General features: G+C 35.7%; 1 protein-coding gene and 2 long non-coding RNA genes across 3 annotated transcripts in view; 1 reads left to right on the forward strand and 2 right to left on the reverse strand.

Moving 5' to 3' along the window:
* The window catches only part of LOC141359324 (uncharacterized), a 564,790-nt gene that overhangs the window by 321,434 nt on the left and 226,886 nt on the right, over window positions 1-16,470 (forward strand). The window lies entirely within an intron of this gene.
* The window catches only part of LOC129441457 (uncharacterized), a 116,031-nt gene continuing 102,633 nt past the window's right edge, over window positions 3,073-16,470 (reverse strand). Inside the window, exon 3 of the long non-coding RNA XR_012365748.1 lies at window positions 3,073-4,369. This is a non-coding gene — a long non-coding RNA (uncharacterized lncRNA). The remainder of the gene's footprint in view (window positions 4,370-16,470) is intronic.
* Window positions 7,851-9,244, reverse strand: LOC141359329 (uncharacterized). The gene is made up of 3 exons (XR_012365745.1): window positions 8,865-9,244; window positions 8,110-8,149; window positions 7,851-7,983 (listed from the first exon to the last, which is right to left on the reverse strand). It is a non-coding gene; the product is annotated as an uncharacterized lncRNA (long non-coding RNA).

Raw genomic sequence — 16,470 nt, forward strand, 5'->3', positions numbered from 1 at the left:
AGAACGGGTAACTGGAAGAGATAATGAATCAGGACCTTCAAACAAAACCTCTGATTTCTTCAGATTAGAAGAGTTTTCAAAACTGACCTGTTTTTCAGGAGTTTTCCCATCACCCGCTAATACAGGTCCCATCAGTGACTCGGCCAAATCAACTTCGCCGACAGTTTTTGCTGCCTGTGCACGAGTAACTGCACAAGCAGAAAAAACTTCAGGATGTAAATTAATAAGATAATCAACAACCGGGCAAACATGCGGAACATCAGTCACCTCTGGAGCGGGCAAAACCTTACCTCCAGCCAAATCATTCCCTAATATGAGAGCAATGCCCTTAACAGGTAGTGAACTACGAATTCCCACTCGCACGACTCCTGAAACAAGTGTACATTGTAAGTGTACATTATGCAAAAGAACAGACACTACTTGCATCTCAATTCCCCGAATCAAAACGTTTGAGCCGCAGTATGATTCATCAGAGAACGGTAAAACATCCGACAGTATAATCGACTGCATAGCACCTGTATCTCGGAGAATGCAAATTTCTCTCCGATCCTCTTCCTTTCCAGACAACGAAACAAATACTGTCATAATGAAAGGTTTGTAATTTTTGTCAAATAACTCTGTACATGGTGCAGACGGTGGTACAGTCTTTATGAACGCTACACTCTTAAAGTTCTTAGACTGCTGCTTACGCATAAGCACTGGGCACTCGGCAATTAAATGTCCGGGCTTATGACAATAGAAACAATCCCTTTGCTCTTTCGATTTCGGCACCGCAGATTTTTCCCTAGCACCCTGAACTTGAGACAGATTACCAGTCACGCTCTTTTCAGTGCGCGTCACAAATACCCCCTTATGAGTGAGCATGAACTCATCTGCTAAAACCGCAGCCTGCGCCAGCGACGTAACCTTTTGTTCGTTCAAATAGACGACCATACGCTCGGGTAAACATCCTTTAAATTCCTCTAATAGAATTAATTCTCTCAAGGAATTAAAGTCATCAGTTTTAGTTGCACTGCACCATTTATCAAAGAGAAGAGCCTTCTCTCTAGAAAACTCAACAAATGTCTGGGCAGACTTTTTGTGACCTCTAAATTTCTGCCGATAGGCTTCTGGTACTAATTCGTAGGCACGTAAAATTGCTAGTTTTACAGCGTCGTAATTCAAACTGTCCTCTAAGGACAGAGTGGAAAAAACCTCCAACGCTTTACCCATTAAACGGCATTGCACTAACAAAGCCCAAGATTCCTTTGGCCAACGAAAAGACATAGCAATGCGCTCAAAGGCACTAAAGTAGGAGTCTACCTCTGTCTCACGAAACTGTGGCACTAATATAATGTTTTTGCTAACATCGAATGACTCGGTTGCCGCAGCTGAAACAGAAGATGGGACAACAGTGGGAGTGGACATTACTACAGAGGGAGCACGGGCCACAGGGGCAGCGGGACTATCCCGAGGGAGATCTGGTTGCGCAGCGGAGCCACCCACAATTCGCATGGCGTCAAGCTCCAGCTGCCGCATCTTCACTTGTTTCTCCGCCTCGATCTCAAGTTTGCGAATTTGCAATCGCAAATCCATTTCCGCCTGCCGAGTCTGTAGCTTCTCTTGTGATTCAAGTTGTAAACGGGCCAACCGGACCTTAAGCTTTGTGTCCCCTTTTGAGGACGCAGACATAGGGGAGAATGGTTCAAATGGAGGCAGCCCCGCCCTAGCATCGGTCTCCACCTCCACCGTAGGCATTAGCTCCTCCATACCTTCATTCTCACTCATACCGAACATATGCCCCTCCACACTGTCCCCAACCGTAGCTACCATTTCGGGCAACACCAGTACATTCTTCTCCACTAACCTGTTATATACCACAGATTTGATCTCTTCCTTAAGAGACTGTTTATTCACAGGAATTTGGAAATATCCCGCTATTAGAACTAAATCCTCCTTCCTACAACTGTCAAATTGTTCTAGCGAGGGATTTTCTAGAAATTTTTCCAAACTAAACAGAACCATCCTTACGACGCTGAAAAACCGCACGTATCAGTTTTCAACCATATAGTGATACCAGAGACAAAAATCATGAACTGTTTTTTTTTATTATTATTATGTCGGGACCAACAATTTCATATTTAGATATTAATTAAATATGATCCCGGACGAGCCCCCAATATGTTACGACCCTTCTTTTTACTCTTTAATGTCTAGAACAATATTGAAGGGGAACACTTTAAAACAGTTCGGAGACGTCACCAGTAATCACTATAAAATGTTGAAAATTAACAGGAGACACACAAAAATGAGAATTCAAAAATAAATGTTATTTAATATATGTAAGGGAATAAATTGGATACAAAAAGTAAGAACCCAAATAAAAACTAACAGAGGGAAACAACAGGATTGTGCCAAACAAAAGAAACTAACAAAACCAAAAAGAGCTGACTAAACCGAAAACCCATCTAATCCTAAACTAAAAAGAAAATAAGAAAAGAAAAATCTTCAACGTCCGTGACGTCAATTAACCTAGACTGAACTAACCAAACAAAACATACAGAGTGGCACAAATCCCTAACCTAATGTGAATAACAAAAAAAATATGCTATATGTGTGCAAAATGTAAACCACGTGGTAGGCTTACCTAATTCCCTCTGAGTCATAACACACAAGTCACATATATTTAAAGGTAATCTTTAAAAAACGGAAAACAAACAGGTCACAATCAAATAAAGCAAAAAGTGTCTCTCCCGGACCGGCTATAGCGTCTCGCTTAAATAGCGCACTCTCCAGGTGTATCGTATTCTAATAATTAAAGGCACCCGCCCCTCACAGTGGATGTCCAATCGACTCTTCACCAATGATTGACAGATGACAAAGCCAATCATCGGATCGCCCTGCGAAAGTGAAAGTAAGAGAGAGGCACAAAGAGAGAGAAAGAGAGAGAGAACAAACCAAAGACACATATCCAAACAAACATTTACACGTCCCTAGGGACGTAACACAGTAATATGGAGGACTAACTACTGTAAGATCACGGTATACAGCTGTCATTTCACAAGTATTTATTTACTGACAAAAATCCTTTCAATTTACGTAATTTTAATGTGTACATCGGTCCCACATGATCCGATTGTTTAAAACCAAAATAATTTTCCTCAAATAATTTTTATGTGTCAGACCAAAACATTTTAATTATTTTAAGTAGTCTAATACAAATATGTTGACTCAAAGTGATATTTCTCTTTACCATAACACATTTATTTTGTAATGTTTAAGTAATTTAATTATGTAAGGGGACTAGATTTTCATCTGTTATTCCAACATGCTTTTTTAATGCTTATATTATGGGATTATGTAACTCTAAAGCAATTTCATTATGTCTCTGGCACCAGAATAATCACCCATAATTATCAAAATGTTATTTATTTCTTTTTAAATACAAAATACATTTGCATTGGCATAAAAAGCGAAGAGTTTTGTACAAATGTTTAGTGATATTGAGGCAAACCACTGCTTTCAGATCATCAATTCATTTAAATCATTACACATTAATTCAATAACAGTCAATAACTATTATAACAATCAGCACATGCAGTACATACATAAAGGGGCAATTTCCCAAACAGGTTGTAGATTAATCCATGACTAGGCCCTAGTTATATTAGGATATTTTTACAAAAATGTTTACAAACAAACCTACCTTACAAAAACAACAATGGAGTACATCTTTAGACAAAAGGGCACTGATATATGGCATTGCAAAAGTCTGGGACTAGGAAAAGCCCCATCTGTGAAACTGACCCAAATGTTTAAAATAGTTACTATCACAGTAGATTTAGAAGTGCAGAAGCACAAACACTGCATTCCAAAGAGACATGCAAAACAGTATGTACTATTATTTTTAAAATGGATTTACAAACTGGAAAATATCAATCCTTCAGAAAGTCAGAGCTACAGCATTTGTATAAACTGTTAATCATAGATTCCACAAAAACAAAATAAAACAACCATTCCAAAACTCGACTCTGAGCAGCAAACGGTTAATGTATTAATAAGAGATAACACTTAAAACAGATAAACAAAGTCAAAAATGAGCAGCACAGTCTTTCTGATCCTTTCACTGAAAGAAACTGTTCGTTAAAGTTACTCTCAATGCAGTTCCATTAAAATCTATTGGATTTCCTCAAAAATAAAGCGGAGATCAGGATAGCTCAGGTGTAAGGCATACATCAGCTCAAACAACATGGCACGATGTTGCAACACCTTCATGGCTTCCAGGACTATACAAAGATCCTCTTCATCACAAGAAGCATGTTGTTTGAGAGCACAAATCCCAACACTGGTGTCTTCAAATGACCTCACTGATGCTGACTTCATCCATGCCCTGTACAAAACAAACAAATGTAGTTAAAGAAACAGAAAAAAAGGTTACTGTTACAATAAAAGTGTCATTGGAAATTAGTACAATGCAAACAAATATAAATGTAAGTATACAGTCCCATGTGCATTGCCACAGCATGTTACAATTGGTTACAAATACATGGGTTACAAAGCAAGGCAGCTGCACTGTCCACTGCTCTGGGGGTGTGTGTGTTTACTACACTGGGATGAGTTAAATGAAGAGGCCACATTTCAAGTGTGTGCTACCATACCTGACAATCACAGCAAAAGTGAATTCTCTCATTTTCTCACTCTCATGTTGTTACAAACTAGTGCTGTGTTCAAAATATCGATACGACGATACATCGTCATGGACGCCTGACGATGCGCGCATCGATACAGCATCTTCCGTATCGATTTGGATGCACTTTTTAAAGTAACGTGACCAATCGCTGCTGATGCGTGATCTATATGGAAAGGACGCATGTGTCCTGAGGAGTACGTAGAGTTAAAGGTAGCGGGGTATTATTTCACTTTACGTGTCTGTCTCGCTGGCGCACGTGCCTGCGAGGCGCTCTCTCTCTCTCTCTCACGCGTATTTAAAATCAATGAGTTCAGTATGAAAGCGAAGATATCTTAGCCTATACTTATTAGTCGCTCTCTTATAAAACAGTACTAACGCATTAGAGAAGAAACACGACAAAGATTTGCATGTGAAAAGTGTACATCTAGAGAAGAGATACAGAGCTACTTCAAACTATAGCTGTCACATTAATAATCTGATTTCTACTAAATAGTATTAAGTCTGACTGCATGTTTACACACATATATAAATAGATATAGAATAATGAAATGAGAGACAAATATAATGCCTAGAGTAAGACACTTTTTCTTTGTAAAACTGTTTAAAAAAACATAAGTTAAGTATTAACTCTGAGATTTTAAGAATTTCTATGAGTTACACCAAAAGCTAATAAATGAATGGCAAAAAGCCACCTGTTACAACACTGCTTATTCAATGTACATTAAACAATAATAGTTATAATGTTACTTAATTCTGAACAAAAATGTAATAGTCTTGTATCGTGATGCGCATCGTATCGGGGCCCTTGTATCGGGATACGTATCGATTCGGGAAACTGTTGCCGATACACAGCCCTATTACAAACCTGTATAAATGTCTTTGTTCTGATGAACATGAAGGAAGATATTTATTTTGAGAAATGTTTGCAACCAAACTGTTCATGAGCCCCATTCACTTCAATAGTATTATTTTTCCCCACTATGGAAGTGAATGGGGCTTATGATTGGTGTGGGTACAAACATTCCTCAAAATATCTTCCTTAGTGTTCATCAGAACAAAGACATTTATACAGGTTTGTAACAACATGATATTTGAATTTTTATTTTTGGGTGAACTACCCCTTTAAATCTTCCCAGGTGTTTTAATGACCCGTGTGCCAAAAGATGTTGTAACTAAAACATACTAAATGTTCTGTACTTCCAACAAGGTTTACACATTTTATGTCTATGAATCTATATTTCTTACATCTGTCATTTGATCATCCCAGCCAACATCGCTTGGTGGGGCCAATGTAGGCCCCATATGGGCTTGCAATATGGGCCCCAAGTTGGTTTGTCCACGGGCTCCATGCTGGCCCCATCCGACCCAGCCCACACGAACCCCCTGCAGAAACCAAAGCCAATGTGGACCAAACCAAAGTCAAGTATGGGCGCGGTTGGGTTTAAGAAGTGATGAAGTCAACCAGACAATGAAGAGACGAATGAAGTGATGATTGACCATTAATGATAAACACCTGCTGTTAATAAACAGAATCACTAAAGAAAGATGAACAAGAAGAGAATAAAGACAAAAGACCAGCAGAACCACAACAACTACAAAAAATAAATAAACATTTCTTGGTGGAGCTAATGTAGACTGCAAAATCCCCAGTGTTAAATCAACATTAACACTGCTCAATGTTTATATAGATCCACACTACAGATTGTTAAAAAGTAACACTTGAAGCATTTTACATCTTACATCTTACTTGTAGAGTTATTTATTAACTTAGGTTTAGATGTTTCATTTAAAGTCACCATTATTGTGGTCGGTGTTTGTTTTGGTTGGACTCTTGACTCTGTTTTTCAAATTACTTATTATCCTCTGGCTGCCACAACTTTTTGTGTTTAAAACATGTTTGTTAGGGCAACAAAAGAGATAAAAGTGTCAAGGGTGATTCTATGGTGGCGGTTAGGATATAGTGTCAAATATTGAGTGTTTGTTTGTTTACCAAAAATATTTTTTATGTCAATAAAGTGATACTGAAGTATGAAATTTGGCACTCTCATTTCAGTCCGTCACTTTAAAGAAAGTTGTAACACTGTACAGTTCAAAATCAACTGTTGTTTATTTTAGACACCCAAACATAAAGAATCTGAGTATGGATCTCAATAATGGTGACCATAAAATGAAAAGCTTCATGCTGCAATGCATTCTGGGTATCAATAAATCTTATCCAGAACTCCCAGAATGCACTGCGGCATGAAAAAATCATGAACACATTGCCATTTTTCTTTGTCACCATTGTTGAGATTCATACTCTGAGACTTGATGTTTGTGTGTAAAAAATTACACCATGGTTAATTTTTAAGTACACATTGTTTCAAAATCTTCAGAAAGACAAACCGCTTTGAGAGTGCCAGATATCATACTTTATTATCACATTACTGAGAGAATACGATACATTTGCTAAATGAGTAATCACTAAATTAATAAAAATCATTTTCTAGATGAAAATGTTGAATATTATGTATCAACCACCATAACAGTAGTGCAACATGGTCTCTTCTTTGCCATAACAAATATAAACACAAAGCATAGCAGCCAGAAAATAACAAACAAGCTGAAACCCAAGAGTCAAGAGTCCAACTAAAATAAACAATGATCACCATGATGGTGACTTTAAATAAATCAAAGAGATCAAAAACAGAAAAATCAAACAGACATGGTGAAAAAAAAGATAAAGTCACAGATTAACTCCACACTATTTCATTTGTGTGGACCTTAATAAACACTGAACAGCATTAATTTAACACTGGGGATTTTGCTGTCTACATTAGCTCCACCAATATTTTTTATAGAATGTTTGTAGTTGTTGTGGTTCTGCTGGTATTTTCTCTTTATTCTCTTCTTGTTCATCTTTCTTTAGTGATTCTGTTTATTAACAGCAGGCGTTTATCATTAATGGTCAATCATCCCTTCATTCATCTCTTCATTATCTAATTAACTTCATCACTTCTTCAACATTACCACACCCATACTTGACTTTGGTTTAGTCCACATTGGCTTCAGTTTCTACAGATGGTTCATGTGGGCTAAGTCAGATGGGGCCAGCATGGAACCCGTGGACAAACCAACTTGGGGCCCATATTGCAAGCCCATATGGGGCCTACATTTGCCCCACAAAGCAATGTTGGCTGGGATTAATTGTTTGAAGTCTTTTTGCTAGATGTCCTCCTTTCTGATAGAAGTGTTTCATCAGGTTTTTGGATTGGAGGTCCAGGTGACACGCAGGAACATAAGACAGTAGTGATTCTTTCAAATTCAGCATTTATCTGAAAACAAATTAACCAACCATTGTATATTTGAGTACTGCGAGTCAAAGAATAATACATGTATATTAGTTACAAAAATAAGATATAGCTCCTAACAGCAGTAAAACAGTGATAGGAATTACTTACCAATGCTTTTGAGTGTGTAGTGCCTGCCAGGATGAGGCACCTATAAGAGAAAATATTCAGAGGTGAAATCAACACATAACCTCAAATGATGAAGGTCACACATACACAGAGCAATAATGAAATAAGTATTATAGGACGCAATGTTGGACAAAATGAGATCTTAAAACAACAAGGTGCTCTTCTGAAAACGTCAGCTTTAAGGTGTGGTCACTTCAAAGCGATTTTTTTTCAGTTAATATACCAGACGCGAGACACTTAAAAAAAGAGCTTTTTCTAATAGAATCAAGTGTTGCTCGTGGCGTAGCGAAGTCATGAATAACTGACGCGGGTCTGTTAATCTGATTAAGCAGACAGTTTGTTTAATACGCAATGTCATTATTAATGTAGTCAATTGATATCATCTGGTAAATTACATGTATAACGTTACTCTGGACAGAATAACTTTTGGTTAGCGTTTTATTTGTCCTGACAGGTTTCCATAGAACAACTGAGTAAAAAGTGCCTCAAAAGTCAACTCAAAGCTGACAGTTTTCAACTCAGATAAAACTACCAAACGTGAAATAACATTAAACAGCTGACGTTTTTAAAACGCTGTGTTTTTCTTTATGAGCTTGACTGACTTACTCCACCAACCTCCTCCAAACTAATATTTACAACAAGTCATTGCAATGGCTACATATTGTAAACAAAAAAATAGTCTATCTAGTGAAGATATATCACGTATGAAGCGAACATAAATAAATAATATAACTTACTTTAATAACGTGGTGTCCGTCTGAGAGAGTTCTTCTGACTGACTGGCAGTGACTGCTGTGCTTAGTCTTCATTTTGGCGCCCAAAAAAACGATCTTTATTCTTCTTTTATGGCAATCACGTCCTTCTCAATGAGCTATACTGCCACCTGCTGCTCAGGAGGTGCCGTTTTGTGTCCAAACCCAATTTTATTGCTTTAAGTATTCAATTCAATCAATTTTAATCAATGTGAGAATAATATGTTCATTTTACATTCAAACAAAACATTTTAATCCTAATCAATTAAATTATGTTTACACAAGGAATATAAATATTTTGTGTTGCATATACATGTTTATTTTATTTAAATTCAAAGACCCACTAAGTCCATTTTTTTCAGTGTACTGTGAAAGTACAGTACCTGCATGACAGTAATTTACTGTGAAGTTACATACTGTACCTTCCTGTGAAAGTAATGCAACTGGTTTCCAGTAATTTACTGTGAATTTACAGTCAATCTTTTTACAGTGGTTAATAAATAGTGAAGGCATAGTACATTTGATTATTAGTCAATTGTATGAGTTGTAAATGGCTGGCAACAACATCAGTTAAATTGATATTAATTCATTTTAATAAGTATTAAGTATTAAGTATTTTTACTTTACCTAAAAGTAAATTTTCAATTATTCATATTTTATCAGTGTTTTTCTTTGGAGAACATACATTCCAAAACATATAATTTTTACTAATTTCAAGTTTTTGGTTTATATTTAATATTTACAGTTTTTTACGATTGCTATGACACTTTTTGCAATACTTTTAACAAATTTTCTAAACTCTTAACACACCAACACACCTACCCAGCCAGCAGTGCTTGGTGGGGCAAATGTAGGCCCCATATGGGCTTGCAATATGGGCCCCAAGCTGGGCTTGCACCCGGGTTTCATGCTGGCCCCATCTGACTTAGCCCACATGAACCTTCTGTAGAAACTAAAGCCAATGTGGACTAAACCAAAGTCAAGTATGGGTGTGGTTGGGTTGAAGAAGTGATGAAGTTAATTAGATAATGAAGAGGTGAATGAAGTGATGATTGACCATTAATGATAAACACCTGCTGTTAATTAACAGAATCACTAAAGAAAGATGAACAAGAAGAGAATAAAGAGAAAATACCAGCAGAACCAAAACAACTACAAAAATAAATAAACATTTCTTGGTTGAGCTAATTTGTAGACTGCAAAATCCCCAGAGTTAAATTAACATTAACACAGCTTAATGTTTATATAGATCCACACTACAGTGTGTTAAAAAAGTAACACTTGAAGCATTTTACATCTTACATCTTACTTGTAGAGTTATTTATTAACTTAGGTCTAGATGTTGGCTCTTTCATTAAAAGTCACCATTATTGTGATCAGTGGTAGTTTTAGTTGGACTCTTTACTCTGTTTTTACACTTGGTGTTTTCTGGTTGCTGTAACTTGGTGTGTTTAAAACCTGTTTATTATGGCAGCGAATGAGACAAAAGTGTCAAGTGTGATTCTATGGTGGCGGCGGTGCTGGGGGTTAGGATATAGTGTTGATTGTCATGTAAAAAAACTGATGTGCTATTTTAGTTTACTTACCAAAAATATTTTTTCTGTCAGTAATGTGATACTGAAGTATGACATCTGGCACTCTTATATCAGTTTATCATTCTAAAGAAAGTTGAAACACTGTATAGTTCAAAATTAACTGTTGTCCACTTTAGACACCCAAACATAAAGAATCAGAGTATGGATCTCAACAATGGTGACCATAAAATGAAAAGCTTCATGCTGCAATGCATTCTGGGTATCAATAAATCTTATCCAGAACTCCCAGAATGCACTGCGGCATGAAAATAAAATCATGAACATTTTGGCATTTTTCTTTGTCACCATTGTTGAGATTCATACTGTGAGACTTGATGTTCATGTGTTTAAGTTACATCATGGTTAATCTAAGTACACATTGTTTCAAAATCTTCAGAATGACAAACTGCTTTGAGAGTGCCAGATATCATTCTGTAGCATCACATTACTGAGAGAGACCAACATCTGCTAAATGAGCAAACACCAAATGAATAAATACATTTTCTAGATGTTCAACATTACGTATCAACCACCATAACAGAATTGCAACATGGTCTCTTCTTTACCATAACAAATATAACACACAAAGTTATAGCAGGCAGAAAAAAATAAACAAAGAGTCAAGAGTCCAACCAAAACAACCAATGATCACAACAATGGCGACCCCAAATGAAACATCCAAACCTAAGTTAATAAATAACTCTGCAAGCAAGATGTAAGATGTAAAATGCTTCAAGTGTTACTTTTTTAACACTCTGTAGTGTGGATCTATATAAACATTAAGCAGTGTTAATTGAACACTGGGGATTTTGCAGTCTACATTAGCTCCACCAAGAAATGTTTGTTTATTTTTTGTAGTTGTTGTGGTTCTGCTGGTATTTTCTCTTTATTCTCTTCTTGTTCATCTTTCTTTAGTAATTCTGTTTATTAACAGCAGGTGTTTATCATTAATGGTCAATTATCACTTCATTCATCTCTTCATTATCTAATTAACTTCATCACTTCTTCAACCCAACCACACCCATACTTGACTTTGGTTTAGTCCACATTGGCTTTAGTTTCTACAGAAGGTTCATGTGGGCTAAGTCAGATGGGGCCAGCATGAAACCCGGGTGCAAGCCCAGCTTGGGGCCCATATTGCAAGCCCATATGGGGCCTACATTTGCCCCACCAAGCACTGCTGGCTGGGTACAACACACAACTGGCAAAACAGTTAATTTTATCCTCAAAATCACACATTGTAAACTAAACTCTCACACTGTTTACAAAAACACTGTAAACATGTCTTAGGAACAACTAGTTATACCAAATCACCAACACATGTTCTCTTCCAACAGAAACATTTAGTCATTCATAACACAATGTCATGAAAAACACAAACATAAGATGGAAAAACAAAAACTGCATAAGTTTATGTGTAAGTCTGTCCTTATACAATAGACAGTATTGATTATAAACTGAGTTTTGCACTGCAGTTTCTTTTGAAAGCCATTGAAAATTGCGTTTCTATTTGGCCACATGTTCTCATTCACATCACACCTGATATCTTCTCTGACAAGGCATCTTGGAAATTATCTTTTGCCATGTCTTACGTATCCACCCCTGACAGTGTTCAGGTATAATGTCTGGGAATGCACCATCTATTGCATCCATGGGTCTTGAGGAAAACTGTCCTGGTGGTCTTCTATTGACTTGTGCAGACATATATATTACAGTTTTTTACGATTGCTATGACAGATTTTTCAATACTTTTAACAAGTTTTCAAAACTCTTAACACAGTTAGCACAACATCCACCTGTGTAAGCTATACTATTAACACATTTCTTGTTGGTTTAACACAAAATGCATATAATTAACACAAATTTAAAATGCTTAAACTTCTTTTACAGACAAGCTCAAACAAGACCAAAACAATAGATTTTTAAAGTCAAATTTACAAATGCTTTCACACAGCATGTCAAAACAGATAACATCATGTGCTAAACCTCACTTATAGTCAAAGTAAACAGCTGTTCATATGATGAATTGAAACATAAATATATCCCCTGTATTTTATTCCATTGGGATTGAAAAACAACTTATTGTACTAATGCAAATATATAAATCCCAGCTGATTCCCACCTAGGAAACACACTCAGGTTGTTTCAATTGCATGACTATATGGTATACAATAGTGTAAAGGAGGGCCTCTTTAGGTCGATCTTGTGTGGAAAAGGAACAATATGAGCAACACAAAAAATAAGATATATGTCTGCACAAGTCAACTGAAGACCACCAGGTCAAGGGGAAGATTTTCCTCCAGTCCCACCTGGATGCAATAGATGGTGCATTCCCAGACATCACACCTGAACACTGTCAGAGACATGGCAAAAGGTTCTTCACAAGATGCCTTGCCAGAGAAAAATCAGGTGTAATGTGAATGAGAACATGTGGCCAAATAGAAACGCAATAGATGAGATGATGAGATTTTCTTTTTTGCTTTATTCTTCAGTGGCTTTTTCTGTTTGTATTTGTTTATTTTTACTTTTTTACTGTAAATGAAAGTAATATTGAATATCTTGCAGTAATGTCCTGTTGTAAATACTGCACAGGAAAATCCCCAGTGTTAAACCAACTCTATCAGTGTTAAATCAACACTATTTGGTGTTTATATAATCCACACCAAGATCGGTGCCAAAAAAGACTGGTGTTAAAAATATAACTCTGAATCAGTGTTAAAGTTAATGAGATAATGAAGTGATGATTAAGACATTAATGGTGAACACCTGCTGGTCATTCAAATCAATTACATTTTGGACATTTTCCTGTCTCTAAATTTTTATTTTGATGACTCGTTTTCTGGAGAAAATACTAAAATAATAAAGAAAGACAAATTATTAAATGCAATAGATGAATACTGTTGGGTGTATGCCTCCAAAAGCTGCAATCTTTCACGTTTGCCTCTCTATCAGCATCTCTGTTTGAAAATAAAAAGATAACTTGCTGAGTTATTTTCTAAATGGATAAGTTAAACTTCTAAACAGCTGTCAGAACAAAATACAAGTGCTCAACTATTCCAGCATCCACACGCGTGATTTAGTAGACAAATCTTCTTTCTGACGTGATGTCTCACAAGTCAAATAGACATTTATCACAAAATGTATAACATTAAATCTTAAGTTTGTGTTTGTTATGAGTTCATTTGAAGTCACCATTACTGTGATTAGTGTTTCCTTTAGTTAGGCATTTGTCCCTTGGTCTTCTCTGATCTAACTCTCCTCTTTTAGCAATAGCAACAATGTTTTAGTAAAACCACTTGTTCATTGCTTCATGTAAGGGGAAAACCTTCCAGACCTTCTCAGTTTATTTTATTATATTCTACTCTACAAATCATTGAAACAGTTGATCACAAATTAATTATGAAGAAACTGGCATATAGAAAAGCTCTATGCAAATGACATTGTATTGAATGAGACTGCTTGTTGTTGTTGTTTTGCTTAAGAGAGACTTCATGATTTCTGATACAAATCTCAACAATGGTGACAGTTAATGGTTAGAAAGTTGCTAAATTTTTGTCATGTTGCAATGCATGATGGGATTTATGAATGAGTTTTCTACAATCCTGGTACCCAGCATGCATTGCGGCATGAAGCTTTGTTGTTGATTGTCACCATGATTGTGTTTTATAGGCTGATTGTTGATGTGTCAGTGTGTCTGACTGAAACCACAGATTAGATTTGGGTAAACAATATTTAACTCTTCAGGGTATGTGGACTTTTACAGCACTGTTGGATTTCATGGGAGCCTCACAGGATTGGCAGAACATAAATTAAACACTTATATTCAGTTATTACTTTTTTTATGATATCATTTCATACTAATTAACATAGTATGAGATATAGACTTCATTTTTCTCATCTTCCTCTGTTTTAACAGATGTGTTTTATAAACATACTCCCACAACGAGCAGAAGAAAACTAACACCAAGCTTCAAGACCCAAGTACCCAACTAAAGGAAACACTAATGGTGACTTACTTTATTAACCAGATTTACAGCAGTTCTTTAGAAGTTAAACCTATCATCCATGTAACTCTGGATGCAAGTTGTAATTTTAGTTTTCAAACAGAGATGATGATAGTGTTCATTTAACTATGGTGATTTCATCTATTGCATTTAATAATTTGGCTTTCTTCCTCATTTTAGTATTACTTTCTCCAGAAAAAGAGTCAACAAAATAAACATTTTAAAGGGGACATATTATGAGATTTTTTTTTAAGATGTAAACTAAGTCTAAAATAGGTCTGAGCAAAAGTGTGCCGTTTTGGGTGTGTCATTTAAAATGCAAATGAGCGGATGAAGTGCAACCACTGATCACAATGATGGTGGTTTGTTGCAATTGAAACTCAATTGTGCTGTGAAATATATTATCTCTCTCTTTCTCTCCATACTAAATGGTTGTGCTGTGGTTGGATAGTGCAGATAAAGGGGGCGGTATTACCTTATTCTGACATCACAATAAGGGCCAAATTACAATGACCTATTTTTTCACATGCTTGCAGAAAATGGTTTACCAAAACTAAGTTATTGGGTTGATCTTTTTAACATTTTCTAGGTTGATAGAAGCACTGGGGACACAATTATAGCACTTAAACATGGAAAAAGTCAGATTTTCATAATATGTCCCCTTTAAGACAGGAACAATTCCAAAATTGAGTTGATTTGACACGGAATGACCAGCAGGTGTTCACTATTAATGACTCAATCACTTCATTATTTTATTAACTTTAACACTGATTTAGTGTTTTTTTAACACCAATCTTGGTGTGGATTATATAAACACCGAGCAGTGTTAATTTAACACTGGGGATTTTACTGTGTGTAAGTTCTTTACTGCAGCAATTATGTCTACTTTTTTTTCTATAAGGACAGACTTACACATAAACTTGTGCAGTTTTTGTTTTTCCACCTTATGTTTGTGTTTTTCATAACATTGTGTTATGATTGACTAAATGTTTCTGTTGGAAGAGAACATGTGTTGGTGATCTGGTATAACTAGTTGATTCTGAAACATGTTTAAAGTGTTTTTGTAAACAGTGTGAGAGTTTAGTTTACAATGTGTGATTTTGAGGATAAAATTAACTGTTTTTCCAGTTGTGTGTTTTAGGTGTGTTGGTGCGTTAAGAGTTTTGAAAATTTGTTAAAAGTATTGAAAAAAGTGTCATAGCAATCGTAAAAAACTGTATTTTTTTGTGTGTTGCTCATATTGTTCCTTTTCCACACAAGATGGGCCTAAAGAGGCTGTCCTTTACACTATTGTAAACTATATAGTCATGCAATTGAAAGAACTTGAGTGTGTTTCCTACAGTAGGTGGGAATCAGCTGTGATTTATATATTTGCATTAGTACAATAAATTGTTTTTCAATCCCAATGGAATAAAATACAGGGAATATATTTATGTTTCAATTCATCATATAAACAGCTGTTTACTTTGACTATAAGTGAGGTTTAGCACATGATGTTATCTGTTTTGACATACTGTGTGAAAGCATTTGTAAATTTGACATTAAAAATCTATTGTTTTGGTCTTGTTTGAGCCTGTCTGTAAAAGAAGTTAAAGCATTTTAAATTTGTGTTAATTATATGCATTTTGTGTTAAAGCAACAATAAATGTGTAAATTGTATAGCTTACACAGGTGGATGTAGTGCCAACTGTGTTAAGAGTTTTGGAAACTTGTTAAAACTATTGAAAAATCTGTCATAGCAATCGTAAAAAACTGTAAGTACATTAAACATCTAGTAATTTTTTGTACTTTTACCTAAGAATTTTTTTTCGTACTTTTACTCAAGAAAGTAAAAGTACACAATTTTAATGTAATTAGGCATTAAATAAATTTTAATATGCAATATATAATAAATTCACCGTATGATTCTATGCTTTAGAATGTACACTTTAAAAAATGATGTGTTGGATTTACTTAAAATATATATGCACCATTTTTGCATCACACTTTTTAAGTATTCCCAACTTTGATAGT

The sequence above is a fragment of the Misgurnus anguillicaudatus genome, chromosome 23, assembly GCF_027580225.2.
Source record: "Misgurnus anguillicaudatus chromosome 23, ASM2758022v2, whole genome shotgun sequence".
In the NCBI taxonomy this organism is placed as follows: Eukaryota; Metazoa; Chordata; class Actinopteri; order Cypriniformes; family Cobitidae; genus Misgurnus; species Misgurnus anguillicaudatus.